Source organism: Balaenoptera acutorostrata, chromosome 14 (assembly GCF_949987535.1).
Source record: "Balaenoptera acutorostrata chromosome 14, mBalAcu1.1, whole genome shotgun sequence".
In the NCBI taxonomy this organism is placed as follows: domain Eukaryota; kingdom Metazoa; phylum Chordata; class Mammalia; order Artiodactyla; family Balaenopteridae; genus Balaenoptera; species Balaenoptera acutorostrata.
In genome coordinates, this window is record NC_080077.1 from 55168259 (window position 1) to 55186715 (window position 18457).

General features: G+C 37.1%; 1 long non-coding RNA gene across 3 annotated transcripts in view; it reads right to left on the reverse strand.

Moving 5' to 3' along the window:
- Positions 1-18457, reverse strand: part of LOC103016563 (uncharacterized) — a 161225-nt gene that overhangs the window by 77426 nt on the left and 65342 nt on the right. For 2 of the 3 annotated variants that reach the window (XR_009005225.1, XR_009005224.1), the window contains 3 exons: positions 15639-15805; positions 7562-7634; positions 1883-2181 (listed from right to left, as the gene is read on the reverse strand). This is a non-coding gene — a long non-coding RNA (uncharacterized LOC103016563). The remainder of the gene's footprint in view (positions 1-1882; positions 2182-7561; positions 7635-15638; positions 15806-18457) is intronic. The other variant, XR_009005226.1, reaches the window with a different exon arrangement.

An 18457-nucleotide genomic window follows, 5' to 3' on the forward strand; every position in this document is an offset into this window, starting at 1 on the left:
GGCATTATGCTAAGTGAAATAGACAGAGACAAATACCAAATGATCTCCCTTTGTGGAATCTGGAAAAAACAAACAAGTTCATAGATACAGAGAACAGATTGGTGGTTGCAAGGGGCAGGGATTGGGAGTGGTGAAATGGGTGAAGGGGGTCGAAAGGCACAACCATCTGGTTATAAAATAATAAGTCATGGGGATGTAGTGTACAGCATTGTGACTATAGTGAATAATACTGTACTGTATATTTGACAGTTGCTAAAAACTAGATCTTAAATGTTCTCGCCACAAGAAAAAAATGTATGGTGATGGATGTTAACTAAACTTATTGTGATTGTTTTACAATATATCAAATATCAAATCATTATGCTGTATGCCTGAAACTAATATAATCGTATACGTCAATTATATTTTATAAAAAACTAAGGAAATCTGAATAAACTATATGGACTTTAGTTAATAATAATATATCAGTATTGGCTCATTAACTGTGACAAACGTACCATACTAATATAAGATGTTAACAACAGGGGAAACCAGGTGTGGGGCAAATAGGAACTCTCTGTACTATCTTTCCAACTTTTCTGTAAATTTAAAACAAGTCTAAAATTAAAAGTTTATTTAAAAAACAAAAGAGACAAACAAAGTGCACCATTCTGATGAGTTAAGAAACTGGGGATTGTGACAGCCCGCCTCTGACTGGGAAGGATTCCCCTCCCGCCTTCCTGCACTGGAAAAGCCTTGGGTTTTTATTTGATCATTTGTTTTCATACTTGACTTTTAATTCTGAGTCTGTGGTCTGCTTTTCCTAGTCAGTTTCTCCATCTATAAACCCGGAATGATGACAGATGACAGTATGGAGAGACACCTTAAGCAGCAATGAAAAATCAATACTATGTTTGGGGATGTTAACTTGTAAAATGGGTTCTTACCAACATCCCCAAACATCTCCAACAGTGACAGGCAAATTGGCTGCCCCTGGTCTTTATGTGAAAGTCAAAATGGACCTGCCTCTGGATCCTTCCTTTAGAATGGCTCATTAAATTCACTTTAAAAAATTGCCCTACTGCACTGGCAATTTCTGAGTCTTCCAGACAATACTGGTATTTTATGCGACAGGCTAACCAGAAACTTTTGCAGAGCCCTGTCAGGGGATCATCAGCTCACCTATGAAGCACAGAACTTTTCATCTTGGATGTTGTCAGAAAAGGTGAACGAAAAGATCCATCAAGTGACAATAAGAAAAAAAAAAATGTCACACTAGAACTAAGAACTCTTAAAAAAAGAGACTTTGTTTTTCTGCCTTGATACAGCTTTACATGTGGATTTATCTTTCATAAAAGAGGAGACAAGCACACAATTAATCAAAGACAGAAATGAAAAGTCACGCTGTCTAGCTTTACTTCATTAGGAAACTGTTTCCAGCATTGTTTATTCTGGCACTGCTAACACATGTTGAAATGAATTTGAATAACAAAGGTAAGATCTTCAGGGGACATACACCTATTTTTATACTGAGAAAGTAATTATAATAACCAGGCTATCATACCAAGGTATGAGTGTGTGTGTGTGTGTGTGTGTGTGTGTGTGTGTGTAATCAAGTAGAGAGCAGTTACGGCAGGGTCAGAAATTAACCTGAGGTAATGCACTGGAAAAATACAGAGAGCTACATACATCCAAGCGTTTGCTGTTGGAGATGTTTATGATGAAATGGCCTGAAATATATGCAAAGGTCAGGAGGAATTAACACCTTTTTCACCTAAAAGTCGGTATTTTGCTCTCCAGCATCTAAACACTTTCTCTGTCTGGGAAATTGCCCTCCTGGTGAGTTTTGGCCACAGGTAAAGGCCACCTCCCACCATCCAAGCTGAAACTGCCAGATACTCACTGTCACAGCATCATTTGCAGTTAACATCTCAGGCCTCAAAGGTTCACTATACGGGCTCCAGACCTTGACACAGGGGACAGAGAGGAGCAGGAACAGCAAGGAGATTGTCTTCAGCGCCAGCAGCAGTGTCCGCAGCACCCAGTGCTAAGGGGCTGCAGCTACTCGTCACCAGGGATGCAGCCTCCTGTCCCAGGCACAAGGTGTACAAGTCAGTGTTCAGGGTGCCAGTGGCAGTGTCCTCACCGGACCAACTTTGTGGTATAATTTTGGATGGCAAAACTGTCCCCAGTTGAGAACCGCTGCCGTAAAAGAACATGAAGAAGCTGATGAATTAAAGGACTTTGGGCAGCGGATAGCTTAATAAAGGAAGGAGACAATCCATAATTCTTAAATTCCTAATTCAAGGGAATTAGGAGGGAAAACCAGGGGCTCCATCTGACTTTGTCAAACGGCTCCCTTACCCGTTACAGCTGCCAGGCTATGAGAGCCAAAGGCCTATCTTAAACGTGAGCCGCGCTCTGCCACGTGGTTCCCCACCCAGCAGAGCCAGTGGTGCTCAGAGAGCTGCAAATGCGGAGGCTGTAGGGAACGTGTGGCAAGCTTCTCTTGAAGGACTGGCTGCCCCAGCTGCCGGGGAGGTACCTACAGACAGCCTTCAGCCGTCAGCCCTCTTTTGGAACTGCCTCAGCTGAAGAGAGTTTGCCCAAGGTCATGCCCCCTTCCAGAGAAAGTCCACATCCAGTGACTGATAACAGAGGAGTATAGATGCCCAGCTCCCTCACCTCAAGTTTAGGACAACCCTGAAGGGCCTTCCCAGCTTTCAAACACTTTGTGGGTTCAGCCGAGGCCTTGTTTGCGATTGCACTGCAACCAGAGGTGAGCTGGTAAGCGGGTTCTCTGGGGGAGGAGGGAAAGCCCTGATTTACAGCATCTGCCGATTTCCATGCAAGCTGGCTTCAGCATATCACTTGTCACAGCCCAACTTCTCTCTCAGCCCCTTTCTGCTTTTTTCCCTTCTTATCTTGGTGATCCCAAGACCACGGCCTGATCAAACTCCTGCACTCCAATTCTATGTGTCTCAGGCTCTGCTTCCAAGGGAATCCAACCTGGATCAAATGGTGACACAGAGAGTGGTGGACCCCTAGAAAGGAGAATAAGCTCCCACTATGGAGAGGAAAGAGTTCACTGTTCAAATCATGAAGAGCCTTGTTCATCATACAAAGTGGTTTGGAATTTATCTTATGGGCCATGGGGAGACAGTGAAGGGTTTTAAATAGGGCGCTAATAGGATCTGATATATATTTTAGGCAGGTTGTTCTGGAAGCAGAACACAGAACAAACTGGAGTGGCAAGAAACTGTTGCAATAGTCCAGTCGGGCAGTGACTGTGGGGATGAAGATGAAATCTCTTGATAAATTGGGAGACTTTGGTGACTAATTGGAGGTGATGATGGGAAAGAGAGAAAGAAGAGTCAAAGATTAAGTTGGGATTACTACTAGTTTGGGAAACTAGTTGGATTAGTTCATGACAGAGAATGTTAGGGGGAGGATCTATTTCTAACATGTTGACATTGTTATACCCACATGGACCATCAAGGTGGAGATATTCAGAAAGGATGTATTTATATATATAATCACAACATATTACTTTACCTTGACTATTCCAAACCAAGGCTATATACATACACTATAGCAGGATAAAAACAACTAGGTGAAAAATTGAGGTGAAGAGAATTAAGACAGAGGTGAGGTTAATACACAAAAAGTAAAAGGCAGACCCTAAACAACAGCTACGGATAGGCCACCAAATCTGCCCTGAGCTTCCTAGTGGCAAAACAGAGAGAAACACAATCAAGCACACGTTTCATCGAGACCCTAAGTTAGAAGCAAGTCGGTGGCTTCCGAGAACCACCCATTCCTGGATACTGCGATCCAAGGGGAAACATCTTCCAGGGCTAGCCAGCAGTTGGAGATAGAGAAAGGGAGGCTTAGAAGTGAGATGGAGATGGAAATGTGGGAGTTGAGGAGTGTGGGTGGTGGTGATGATTGTAGGCACAGCAGAGTGTATAACATGAGAAGAAAAAGGACCAAAGATGGAACCCTGGGAACTGACATTTAAGAGGAAAGTTGGAGAACCAGGGAAAGAGAAAGAGCAGAGAAAATTAAGAATCCCAGGCATGTGAAACACAGATATACTGTTTGGGAGCACTTGAAAGTTAGTTTTCTAATTTCACCGTCTACTTCAATGACAACATATATACCAATATGTGTTGAAATATACCAGTAATCGTCTTCAAATGCTTGTGGGGGAAAAAGCAGCAATTTTTTATCTATCTTTTCAAAAACACAGATAAAGGTCACTGTCAAAATATAACTCCAAATGCAAAGGAATATTAGATTATACCGATGATGTCATGATTACTATCATACGACTAAAGTAATGTAATTGGCAGTAGCAGAAGGCCTATACAAGACTTTAGTAACGGTTTTTTAATCTTCACTCTACTTTTAAAGTAAAAATTATAATTTATGTTCACTTCAGGAGTAGCTGAGCCTTCAGAAAAGATATATATTTTTGAAGAATAAGTTTCTTCCAACGTCCTGTCTTAAGAGTATAAAAGTTCAGTATTTTTTTATTCGCCTTGCAAATAAATTCCTCTCTATATCCTACCATAGCAAAAGAATCACTAGGTTTACCTATGGATTAGATGATAAATAAAACAGGTAATCTCTGCCCTGAAGAAATGTGAGACCTGTCTAAGCTCTAAGAAGGAAAACTTGAGAAAATCAGTTTGAGAGGTCATTGCCGGTGCTACTTTCCTTTAGGGGTTTGGGAGGTGAAAATATCATGAAATGCAAAGAAATAATGTAAATAGAAATTATGGAGTCAAATAATTTCTGATAAATCTTCAACCAATGGAAATGTACTGGGGAAAAATACACTATTTTACATCAGATTTTATAAAGAAATAGAAAATAAAAGTAGGCTGTGCATCTTGTATGAGAAAGGAATGAACATAATCAATGAATTTGTAAAGTAGCAGGATACAAAATTAATGCACAGAAATCTCTTGCATTCCTATACACTAATGATGAAAAATCTGAAAGTCAAATTAAGAAAACACTCCCATTTACCATTGCAACTAAAAGTATAAAATACCTAGGAACAAACTTACCTAAGGAGACAAAAGACCTGTATGCAGAAAATTGTAAGACACTGATGAAAGAAATTAAAGGTGATACAAATAGATGGAGAGATATACCATGTTCTTGGATTGGAAGAATCAACATTGTGAAAATGACTATACTACCCAAAGCAATCTACAGATTCAGTGCAATCCCTATCAAACTACCACTGGCATTTTTAACAGAACTAGAACAAAAAATTGCACAATTTGTATGGAAACACAAAAGACCCCAAATAGCCAAAGCAATCTTCAGAAAGAAAAACGGAGCTGGAGGAATCAGGCTCCTGGACTTCAGACTATACTACAAAGCTACAGTAATCAAGACAGTATGGCACTGGCACAAAAACAGAAATATAGATCAATGGAACAGGATAGAAGCCCAGAGATAAACCCACGCACATACGGTCACCTTATCTTTGATAAAGGAGGCAAGAATATACAGTGGAGAAAAGACAGCCTCTTCAATAAGTGGTGCTGGGAAAACTGGACAGCTACATGGAAAAGAATGAAATTAGAACACTCCCTAACACCATACACAAAAATAAACTCAAAATGGATTAAAGACCTAAATGTAAGACCAGACACTATAAAACTCTTGGAGGAAAACACAGGCAGAACACTCTATGACATAAATCACAGCAAGATCTTTTTGACCCACTTCCTAGAGAAATGGAAATAAAAACAAAAATAAACAAATGGGACCTAATGAAACTTAAAAGCTTTTGCACAGCAAAGGAAACCATAAACAAGACCAAAAGACAACCCTCAGAATGGGAGAAAATATTTGCAAATGAAGCAACTGACAAAGGATTAATCTCCAAAATTTACAAGCAGCTCAATATCAAAATAACAAACAACCCAATTCAAAAATAGGCAGAAGACCTAAATAGACATTTCTCCAAAGAAGATATACAGATTGCCAATAAACACATGAAAGAATGCTCAACATCATTAATCATTAGAGAAATGCAAATCAAAACTACAATGAGATATCATTTCACACCGGTCAGAATGGCCATCATCAAAAAATCTACAAACAATAAATGCTGGAGAGGGTGTGGAGAAAAGGGAACCTTCTTGCACTGTTGGTAGGAATGTAAATTGATACAACCACCATGGAGAACAGTATGGAGGTTCCTTAAAAAACTAAAAATAGAACTACCATATGACCCAGCAATCCCACTACTGGGCATATACCCTGAGAAAACCATAATTCAAAAAGAGTCATTTACCACAATGTTCATTGCAGCTCTATTTACAATAGCCAGGACATGGAAGCAACCTAAGTGTCTATCAACAGATGAATGGATAAAGAAGATGTGGCACATATATACAATGGAATATTACTCAGCCATAAAAAGAAACGAAATTGAGTTATTTGTAGTGAGTTGGATGGACTTAGAGTCTGTCATACAGAGTGAAGTAAGTCAGAAAGAGAAAAACAAATACCGTATGCTAACACATATATATGGAATCTAAAAAAGAACAAAAAAAATGGTCATGAAGAACCTAGGGGCAAGACGGGAATAAAGACGCAGACCTACTACAGAATGGACTTGAGGATACGGGGAGGGGGAAGGGTAAGATGGGACAAAGTGAGAGAGTGGCATGGACATATATACACTACCAAATGTAAAACAGATACCTAGTGGGAAGCAGCCGCATAGCACAGGGAGATCAGCTCAGTGCTTTGTGACCACCTAAAGGGGTGGGATAGGGAGGGTGGAAGGAAGGGAGACGCAAGAGGGAAGAGATATGGAGATATATGTATATGTATAACTGATTCACTTTGTTATAAAGCAGAAACTAATCCATTGTAAAGCAGTTATACTCCAATAAAGATGTTAAAAAAATTAAAATTAAAATTAAAATTAAAAAAAAGAAAGGAATGAACAGATGTAAAATGGGCAACCATGTGAAAACCCATTGAAGAGAACTGGATGATTAATACACTACAAACAGGCTGGGACAATATGATTTATCTCCATCTCAGAATGGAAAACTACAATGCAGAAAATGAGCTTAAAATGAAAAATGTAGGAATCCTGACAAACAACAGAATAAGGGACAATCTATGTTTAAATTTAGGGCACAAATTAAAATGAGGAACCAAAATTCTGCTCGTAAAGAATCCACGAATCTACTGACAAGTTTTGGCAAGTAAGCTGAGCTGGAATTCTTCCTTAGAGAACTTGGAATTTTTCCCTAGCTCAAGGCAAACCACAGATCTAGAATGAAATGACCCACTGCATTTCTTAGTAAGATAATGATGCTTTACTGGTGGCAAAGAAGATTTTACAGAGAGGGCAAGGGCAGAAAATGGAAGCCACTTAGATTTTTCTTTGTGGTAGACACAGAGGAATAATTTAGGGTTCCCACAGAAATAACTGCACACAGATGATAAGTCACTGCAGAAATTAAGAAAGACAACTAGAACCAAACTTGCTATTTGACAATATTTTAATAATATTAATAATCAAAAGATTACTTACCAGGTGTCAGAGTGGTAGGCATGTATTCTCTTTCTACAGTTGAAGAAACAGGCATAGAGTAGAATGAGGACAACTGTCAAAGAAGAAGATTAATACATGGCTCAGACCTCTGATGTACTAAGAAGAGCCTTAACCATCTAACCATCTAAGAGATCTAACCATCTGTTCGGCGTGGTCATAAATGTTTTATCCTTTCAATAACCTAATATGTTATATATTTCAGATGAAAAAACTAAAGTTCCATAAGTAAAGTAATTTCTTTAAGGTCACACAAAGCTGCTTAGGGGTAGAAAAGGGATTTCTGTGCTGGAGCCTTTTTGTACTAGCTCACAAGAACAGATTTTTTTTTTTTTTAAACATTTTTATTTACTTATTTATTTGGTTGCACCGGGTCTTAGTGGTGGTAGGCGGGCTCCTTGGTTGTGGCACTTGAACTCTTAGTTGCGGCATGCATGTGGGATCTAGTTCCCTGACCAGGGAATGAACCTGGGCCCCCTGCATTGGGAGTGCAGAGTCTTATCCGCTGCACCACCAGGGAAGTCCCACAAGAACAGATTTTTAAATGTCCAAGAATTTTGCAGGTGATCAGTAAACATAACCACTCTAAAACTGTATAGCACAGGGAACTATAGTCAATATCTTATAATAACCTATAATGGAAAAGAATCTGAAAAAGAACATGGATATGTGTGTATATTTATATATATATGTATATATATATATATGTATAAATAACTGAATCACTTTGCTGTACACCTGAAACTAACACAACATTGAAGATTAACTATACTTCAATAAAAAAAAATTTTAACAGAAAAAAAAAGGAAAAGCTCTTCACAATTCTATAGTATAACTTGGTCTGGGGAAAGCAGTGTTTTCCTACACTTAGAAGAAAAATATCTCCATTTTTCCTATTCTCACTTCTCAAGATCAAGGTCCCCAGCTTTCCAGAAGTCATTAAACAGCTACAATGTCATTATGTTAACACTTTATTAGCACAATCCTTTTGTAAAAAATCAAGAGCAGCATCAGGTGGATATTTCATTTCTTAAATAAATTCATGGCTTTTTATCTCTCATTTTGGATTTTTTGTAATGTAAAATTTTATTGATGTATATATACAGAAAATGCACACATTAAAAGTGTACATTTCAACTAATTTTCACAAAATGAGCACACCTATGTAACAAGCTTTCAGATTAAGAAATTGAACACGACTAGATCTTCAGAAGTCCTCGTGTGCCCATCCCTTTCACTAATTTTCTCTCAAAGGTAACAACCACCTTGAATTATAACTCAATAAATTCATCTGGTCTGTTTTTGAACTTTATATAAATAGAATCATACAAATTTATATATTATTGTATTGAGCTTCTCTCATTCAACACTATATTTATGAAATTCATATATATAGTTGCATGAGGTTGTAGTTTGTTCATTCTCATTGTTATAAAGCATTCCACAACTTATTTATCTATCCTACCATTGATAGGTATTTGCTGTTTTTTTCTTCAATTTTTGACAGGAGAGATGCTGCTATGAACACTCCTATGTATCTTTTTAGCAAACATATGGGGGTCATTTCAGAATTATTCAGATTTATTGGCTGTAGTTCTGAGGACTCTGAATGGAACTTAAAAATATATCAATTTCTCTTTTCAGTGTGTATTTTTTTTATTCGATGTTTGGTTAATACTTGTGAACACTCGCTCTACACATCCTATTAAATTTTTCCCTAACAGTATTTCTAGTGATTGCGTCAAGAAATGGCCAAGCCTTGACCTCTTTGAACATGTTACTTACTACATGTTACAGGAATTCAACAGTAGTCAAATAAGATGTCAGTATAGGCTTCTGCTGATGGATGTATGCAGACTAGGTTCACAACCAATGAAAAGTGATGGATAATATTTATTTTTTAAAAGTCTTCTTAAATGCATTGACAAACTGGCTAGAATAGACTGTAAGGAATACTCAGGTCAAAAACTAAAAGGGAATAGAACAGATGGACAACAAGGTTCTACTATGTAGTACAGTGAACTATATTCAATGTCCTGGGATAAACCATAATGGAAAAGAATATAAAGAAGAATGTATATATATGTATAACTGATTCACTTTGCTGTACAGCAGAAATTAACACAACATTGTAAATCAACCATACTTCAATTAAAAAAAACAACAACAACAAAAGCAGAGCATGCAGGGAGGAGAGAACACTGATGCTGCTTCCATCTTGAGGGCAGGCACTGAATTGGATGAACAGGAGCTTTGATATGTACAGCCTTCTGGGGCTGGGGTAGAGGAGATAAAACCCAGGGCCTGAACAGACAGTAGAGCTAGGACCCAAAGCGTACACCCTCAATGGAAGGATGAACTAGAATAACCCCTATCTCCCAGGGGATGGCAAAGACAATTGCCAATGTGTGAAAGAAGAAAAAATAGTTGTAATAAAAAATAACCCCATACTAGTCCATAAATCTCAACAAGTTTCAAAGGAATGGTATTAGACAGACCACATATCTTAGAAACCAACAACAAAATAATAACCAGAAATATCCCATAGTTGAAAATAAAGAACTATACTTCTAAATAACCAATTATTCAAAGAAGAAATTATAACAGAAATTAAGAAATTAGACAATATTTAGAACTAAACAATAATGAAAATTCTACATATCAAAGCTTTTGGCATGCAGCTAAAACAATAATTAGAGAGATATACGACTTTTGTTGCACAGATTAGGAGTGAAAAAAGGCTACACATTATTGAACAAAGAATTCCAATTTAAGAAATTAGGGAAAGAACAGCAAAATAAATCCAAAGAAAGATGGAGATAAGAAATAATAAAGATAAAAGCAGAAATTAAAAATCAGGAAACAAACTTACAATAGTGAAAAGTAACAAAATTTGGTTCTTTGAGATGATTAATAAAATTCACAGACCTCTAATGAGACTAATAAAGAAAAAAAGAGAAGAGGTACAAATAAACAATATTAGAAATGAAAAAGGAAACATAACTACAGATACTATAGACATTATAAAAAGATATGAGCAACTTTATGAGAGTAAATTTTAAAACTTAGATGAAATAGACAAATTCCTAGAAAATTAAAACCTACCAAAACTGACTCAAGAAGAAATATCTGAACCCTCCCAAAGAAATTGACTTAATGACTAAAAACCTTCCTACATGAGAGAGAATAATGTGTTCTCCTTTAAAGCCTCTAGGTTTTGGGGTAGTTTGTTGCACAGCAATAGATAACCACAGCAGCAGCTATATTTGTTATAAAGGGCTCTAAGTAAATACTTAATGATACTAAAGAAGTATTATTAATTTTAGATACGGCCTTGGTATTAAGTTTAAAACAAGTCCTTATCTTTTAGAGGTACATTTTTAAGTATTTATGGATGAAATGATATGAACTCTGTAACTTCCTTTGAAATAATGGTGTACATAAGGGTTACATGAAACAAGACTGACCATGTGTTGATAATTGATGGAGTTGGGTGGTAGGTATAGGAATTCATCATATCTTTCTCTTAATTTTTGTGTATATTTCATAAAAGAATTTTTTAAGTTCCCAGGGATGACAAATATTTTATAAATATTTTTTGATGTATTCCATAGTTAATTAAAAAATTAAAAAGTGAATTCAGCATTGCCAACATAAATTTAATACAACTTCTTAGATAATTTGGATACTTCTCATATTTATCTTTTATCTTTGAAGACACTTCAAGTACTTTTAATTTTTATTTATTTTTTTATTGAGGTATAAATGACTTACAATATTATGTTAGTTTCAGGTGTACAGCATAGTGATTCGATATTTTCATGCATTACAAAATGATCACCATGATAAGTCTAGTTACCATCTGTCACTATACAAAGTTAGTACAGTATTATTGACTGTATTTCCTATGCTGTACATTATATCCCCAGGTCTTATTTATTTTATAGCTGGAAGTCTGTACCCCTCACCCTCTTCATCTATTTTGCCCAACCCTCTACCCCCTTCAATCTGGAAACCACCAGTTGTTACCCGTATCTATGAGTCTATTTATGTTTTCTGTTTGTTTGTTTTGTTTTCTTCCCCCACATATTAGTGAAATCATATGATATTTGTTTTTCTCTTTCTGACTTATTTCACTTAGCATAATACCCTCCAGGTCTATCCATGTTGTTGCAATGGCAGGATTTCATTCTTTTTATGGCTGAGTAATATTCCATTGTGTGTGTATATATATATATATCTCACATCTTCTTTATTTATTCACCTATCTATGGACATTTAGGTTTCTTTCACATCTTGGCTACTGTAAAATAATGCTGCAGTGAACATTGGGGTGCATATAACTTTTCAAATCACTGTTTTCGTTTTCTTCAGATAAATACCCAGAACTGAAACTTCAGGATCATATGGTAGTTCTATTTTTAATTTTTTGAGAAACCTCCACACTGCCTTTCATAGTGGCTGTACCAACTTATATCCCTCCAACAATGCATGAGGGTGCCCTTTTCTCCACAATTTTGCCAACATTTGTGATTTCTTGTCTTTTGATAATAGCTATTCTATTAGGTGTGAGGTGATATCTCATTGTGGTTTTGATTTGCATTTTTCTTATGATTAGTGATGTTGAGCATCTTTTCATGTGCCTGTTGGCCATCTGTATGTCTTCTTTAGAAAAACGTCTATTCAGCTCTTCTGCCCATTTTTAAATTGGATTATTTGGGTTTTTATATTGAACTGTATGACTTCTTTATATATTTTGAATATGAAACCCTTACAGGACATATTGTTTGCAAATATCTTCTCCCATTCAGTAGGTTGCCTTTTCATTTTGTTGATGGTTTCCTTTGCTGCGCAAAAGCTTTTCAGTTTGATGCAGTCCCATTTGTTTATTTTTGCTTCTGTTGCTCTTGCCTAAGGAGACAGATTTTTTAAAACATTGCTAAGACCTATGTCAAAGAGCATACTGCCTAGGTTTTCTTCTAGGATTTTTATGATTTCAGGTCTTACATTTAAATCTATAATCCATTTTTAGTTTATTTTTTTATATGGTGTAGGAAAGTGGTCTAGTTTGATTCTTTTGCATGTAGTTGCCCAGTTTTCCCAACACTGTTTATTGAAGAGGCTGTCTTGTCCTCCATTGTTTATTCTTACCTCCTTTGTTGTAGATTAATTGACCATATAAGCATGGGTTTATTTCTGGGCTGTCTATTCTGTTCCATTGATCTATGTGTCTGTTTGTGTGGCAGTACCATGCTGTGTTGATTACTATAGCTTTGTAGTTTAGATTGAAATAAAGGAGTATGATGCCTCCAGCTTTGTCCTTCTTTCTCAAGATTGCTTTGGCATCGTTTGTGGTTCCACACAGATTTTAGTATTATTTACTCTAGTTCTCTGAGAAATGCCACGGGTATTTTGAAAGGGATTGTACTGAATCTGTAGATTGCTTTGGGTAGTATGGACATTTTAACAATATTATTTCTTCCAGTTCATGAGCATGGTATATCTTTCCATTTATTTGTGTTGTCTTCAATTTCTTTCATCAATGTCTTACAGTTTTCAGAGTACAGGTCTTTCATCTCTTTAGTTAAGTTTATTCCTAGGTATTTTATTCTTTTTGATGCAATTGTAAATGGGATTATTTTATTAATTTCTCTTTGTGATTGTTCATTATTAACTGCAACAAATTTCTGTATATTAATTTTGTATCCTGCAACTTTACTAAATTCATTTATTCTAATAGTTTTGTGGTTGCTGCTTTAGGGTTTTCTATATATAGCATAATGTCGTCTGCAAATAGTTACAGTTTTACTTCTTTCCTTCCAATTTGGATGCCTTTTATTTCTTTTTCTTGTGTGATTGTTGTGCCTAGGACTACCAGTACTATGTTGAATAGAAGTGGCGAGAGTGGGCATCCTTGTCTTGTTCCTGATCCTAGAGGAAAAGATTTTAACTTTTGACCATTGAGTATGATGTTAGCTGTGAGCTTGTCATACATAGGCATACCTCAAAGATATTGTAGGTTCAGTTCCAAACCACTGCAGTAAAGCAAATATCACAATAAAGTGACTCACACGAATTTTTTGTTTCCCAGTGCTTATAAAATTTCTGTTTATACTATACTGTACTCTATTAAGTGTGTAATAGCACTATGTCTGAAAAAGTGTACATACCTTAATTTTAAAATACTTTATTGCTAAAGAAGGCTAACCATCATCTGAGCCTTCAGCAAGTTGCAATCTTTTTGTAATAGTAACATCAAAGATCACTGATCACAGATTACCTTAACGAATATAATAATAATGAAAAAGTTTGAAATATTGTGAGAATTACCAAAATGTGAAACAGAGACATGAAGTGAGCAAATGCTATTGGAAAATGGCACAGATAAACTTGACACCAGGTTGCCACAAACCTTCAATTTGTGAAAAAAAGCAATATCTCTGAAGCACAATGAAACAAAGTACAATAAAACAAGGTATGCCTGTATGGCCTTTAATATGTTGAGGTATGTTCCTTGTATATCTACTTTGTTGAGAGTTTTTACTTTAAATGGATACTGAATTTTGTCAAATGCTTTTTTGTATCTATTGAGATGATCATATGATTTTTATTTTTGGTTTATTCATGTGATGTATCACATTTATGGACTTGAAAATGTTGACACTTCCTTGAATTCCTGGGATGAATCCCACTTGATCATAGTGTATGATCCTTTTAATGTATTGTTGAACTGGTTTGCTAATGTTTGAGGATCTTCACATCTATGTTCATCAGTGATACTGGCTGATAATTTTTTTTTTTTTTTTTTTTTTTTTGTGGTGCCCTTGTCTGGTTTTGATACCAGGGTAATGTTAGCCTGGTAGAACGAGTATTCTTTCCTCTACAATTTTTGGAATAGTTTGAGAAGGATAGGTATTAACTCTTCTTTAAATGTTTGGTAGAATTCACCTGTGAAGCTGTCTGGTCCTGGACTTGTGCTTGTTGGGAGTTTTTTGATTATTGATTCATTTTCATTATTGGTAATCGGTCTGTTCATATTTTCTATTTCTTCTTGACTCACTGATAAGTGATTGTACATGTCTAGGAATTTATTCATTTCTTCTAGGTTGTCTTTTATATTGGCGTATAATTGTTCATAGTAATCTCTTATGATCCTCTGGATTTACATGGTGTCAGTTGTAACTTCTCCTCTTTCTTTTCTGATTTTATTTATTTGGGCCTTCTTTTTTTTTCCTTGATGAGTCTGGCTAAATGTTTAACAATTTTGTTTATCTTTTCAAAGAACCAGTTCTTAGTTTCATTGATCTTTTCTATTGTTTTTCAGTCTCTATTTCTTTTATTTCTATTTTGATCTTTGTGATTTCTCTCCTCCTATTAACTTTGGGTTTTGTTTGTTCTTGTTTTTCTAGTTCCTTTAGGTGTAAGGTTAGGTTGTTTATTTGAGACTTTTCTTGTTTCCTGAGGTAGGCTTGTATCACTATAAACTTCCCTTTTTCAGCTGCTTTTGCTGCATCTCATAGATTTTGGATTGTTGTGTTTCCATTTTCATCTGTCTCCAGGTATCTTTTTTTTCCTCTTTGATTTCTTCAGTGCCCCACTGGTTGTTTAGTAACATGTTGTTTAGCTTCCATGTGTTTGTGTTTTTTGCACTTTTTTCCTGGGGCAGGTGTGGGTGGGGTGCCCAGGGTGCGCTAAGCTGGAGCCACCTTGAAGGGATGGCTGGAGGTGTAGGCCAAGGACCTGGGGTGCACTAGGGCAGCCTTGGTATGCCGGCTAGATGAGTGGACCATGTTCCCTTGTACACTATCAAGGTGGAGGGGGATTGCCAAAAATGGCAATCTCTGGCACCTTCTACCCTGGAGAGAGTCCCAGAAGTTCCCTGCCCATTCGGCAGATGCTCTAGGGTTTGTAAGTGGATTTCTCTCATGTATAGTCTAGGTGCCCTTTAAACTGCTGGGTTTTTTTTTTTTTTTTTTTTTGCTCTTCCCCAGGGCACATGGGCTCCTCAGTGACGTCCCTACTACAGGTCCCATTGATACCGTGTCTCCATCTCTCCTACCTGTCTCTGCGTGGTCCCTCTATTGTCGGTTGTACAGAAGCTGTTCAATCAGCCCTCAGTTCTTCTTCAGGAGAAATTGCTCTGTGTGTAGGTGTAAAATCAGTGTGTCTGTGGGAGGTGAGTTCAGGGTCTTCTTATGCTGTCATCTCGGAGGAACTCTTCAAATACTTTTTAGAATGAAATGGATAGGAAGAAAAAAATTATGTACACTGATTACTAAAACATATAGCAAATCATTTTACTGGTATGAAATATCCCCAACACCCTTCCACCCACCCCTGCAATCTTCTTGCGAAGACTGAATCCTTGAGTTCAAAACAGCCTCTTCCTAGGATATCAATACTGACAACAATTTCATGTACAATTTCCAGTCTCAATTTCCCACTAGAATGCATGTCACTCCCTTCAGAACAGGGACCTCATTACATTTACTTTGTGTGCATGATCCCAGCAGAGTACCTAGCCCATACTATACTGTACTCTATTAAGTGTGTAATAGCACTATGTCTGAAAAAGTGTACAGTTTTCAGAGTACAGGTCTTTCATCTCTTTGGTTAAGTTTATTCCTAGGTATTTTATTCTTTTTGATGCAATTGTAAATGGGATTATTTTATTAATTTTGGGTTCAGGCTCAACAAATTGCAGGGTTATGTATTGCATTTCACCCACTCCTACCTCTCTCACTAGCTTATGGTGAGGCTTAAAAGTGATGAAAGTAAAAGCCTTATAAATTGAATGTTTAATTGCACCAGATCCTCTGTCCCAGGTAGAAAGCAGGCAGTTCTCATCTTTTGAAAGAGCCTTCTTCGAGTGGAGGAGGAGGCTCCTTCCCTGGCTCACTCCACTTCCACAAGAAAATGGAGTGCTTTCTTTGTTTCTTCACTCACTAGTTGGGCCTCCCCAGCCTGGGGTGGAGAGGCTAGAGCCAAAGGAAGACAAAACCCTGGCTTGCTGCCAGTCACACCACGGCCGTCTCTGTGGGGACATGTTACTCAGAGCATATTTTGGCATACACTCAGTCACTTCAGTTAATTCAGAAGGGGCATGCTGTGAGCTCCTGGGAGGGAGCCACAGAATGTCCAAAGGGCACAAAATAATGGGGATTTTTCTGTGTGGTCTCACCCAATTTATCTTCTCAAGTAGCTCAATCACTCAATGGAAATACTCAACCTCCATCCTCCCCATGCCTTTGACAAGGTAAAAGGAGTTTAAGAGCTTTTTTTTTTTTTTAATTTAAAGTTCTGCTTCTTTTGCCCTTCCATAGTCAAGACAAAACAAAATAATGGATTATTATGCTTCATGGGGGCATGAAATAATTTCAGTTAAATTTGAGATTCGTGTTTAACATGTCAGTTTGTCATTGCAAATTGACTTCTCTGTGCAGATCAAGAAACAAAAGAGGTTTTTGGAATGAATGCCAAAGGAGCTGAATAACCAGCCATCATGGGTGGATTAAAAATAGCCACAATTGAGAGGGAGTCTACACATTCTGTTTTTTAGCTGTTTAGATGAATTTTCATGACTTTTCCTTTGTCTGGTAGATGTTTGTTTTTCTACATGGTTTAAGTAGGATTAATTCAAGCATTTTACACCTAGGACCCTCTGAAAGACAATTTTATGTTTGAGTATATTTAAGTCCCTAGGTCCATCTCTTTCCTTCCTGCAACTGTGATAGCTCAGCTTCTCATACCCTCCTGTTGTGACTCTGGCCAAGCTCTCCCATCCCTCCTAGAACACAAGTGTACAATGTAGTCAACCCTAGTCCATAGGAACCAATCCTTATAGCTCAGAAATGTAAATATAGCTTCCAGAAAGGACCTCTCCACCATAGTCCCAAAGTTCAATTTACTCTTTAAACCAATAAGCCCAATTCATCGGGGGAATCATGCACCATATATATTTTATTACCTAGCTGTAGGAGATATTCCTAAAAGGAAATGTGTCATAGAGCTATATACATGGTGACAAGATCTGGGAGGGGGTTTTGGTTTTTGTTGTTGTTGTTGTTGTTTTGCTCAAGAGGGAATTGGTGTTTCTTGAAAAACTGGAGGGAGGGACAAGCACTCTTACCACTCCTTACCAACCACCTTTGCTCTCTGGGTCTCCTTTGTCAGCTCAGTACTGGTAGAGAATTGCTGTTCACTGTCTATACACATGGCAACCAGATCTGACCCATGTGTGTGTGTGCCTTTGAGATGGAGAGGAAATAGGAGCCTCCCAATTTCAGATCAGTTGCTTTGATTCCCATTTCCACTGTGGATTGGCTCATTAGTGCTTACTTCTCTCAATCATCCATTTTGGTTAGTGAACAGGTCACACAATGAAGAAATTCATATGGCCTGAAATGGTATGTGAATGTGTATGTGTGTTAATTAGGTAATTTAGAAATAGCATATTTGAAAAATAAACCAGCAAGAACCTGGCACTGATGTGCTGTAACTTGGTTTCCTATTGCCTTGAACAGCTATTATGATCACTGGTGGCCAAATGAATTCAAAAGCAAAACATGTACAACACAGACTGATACAATCCATTCCCAGGTTCCGGAGAACAGCTTGTGGTGGCTCTGTTTCATCAGAGGAAGCTCTGGTCTGTTGCAAGAATGGCTTGCTCATTCTGCCGATGAATTAGTTGTATTAATGTGCCAGAAAAAAGCAGCGATATGGGGATAATTTCTATAAAACTTGATGTTTCATCTGAATGCGATTAACAGAGCCAAGAATTTTTGTCCTTGCTACTGTGAAATAACTCAGAGCCAGTGATTGAGTTAATCAGAGCTAATCTTTTGTCCACATTTGAACAAACTGTCAGTTGATTTT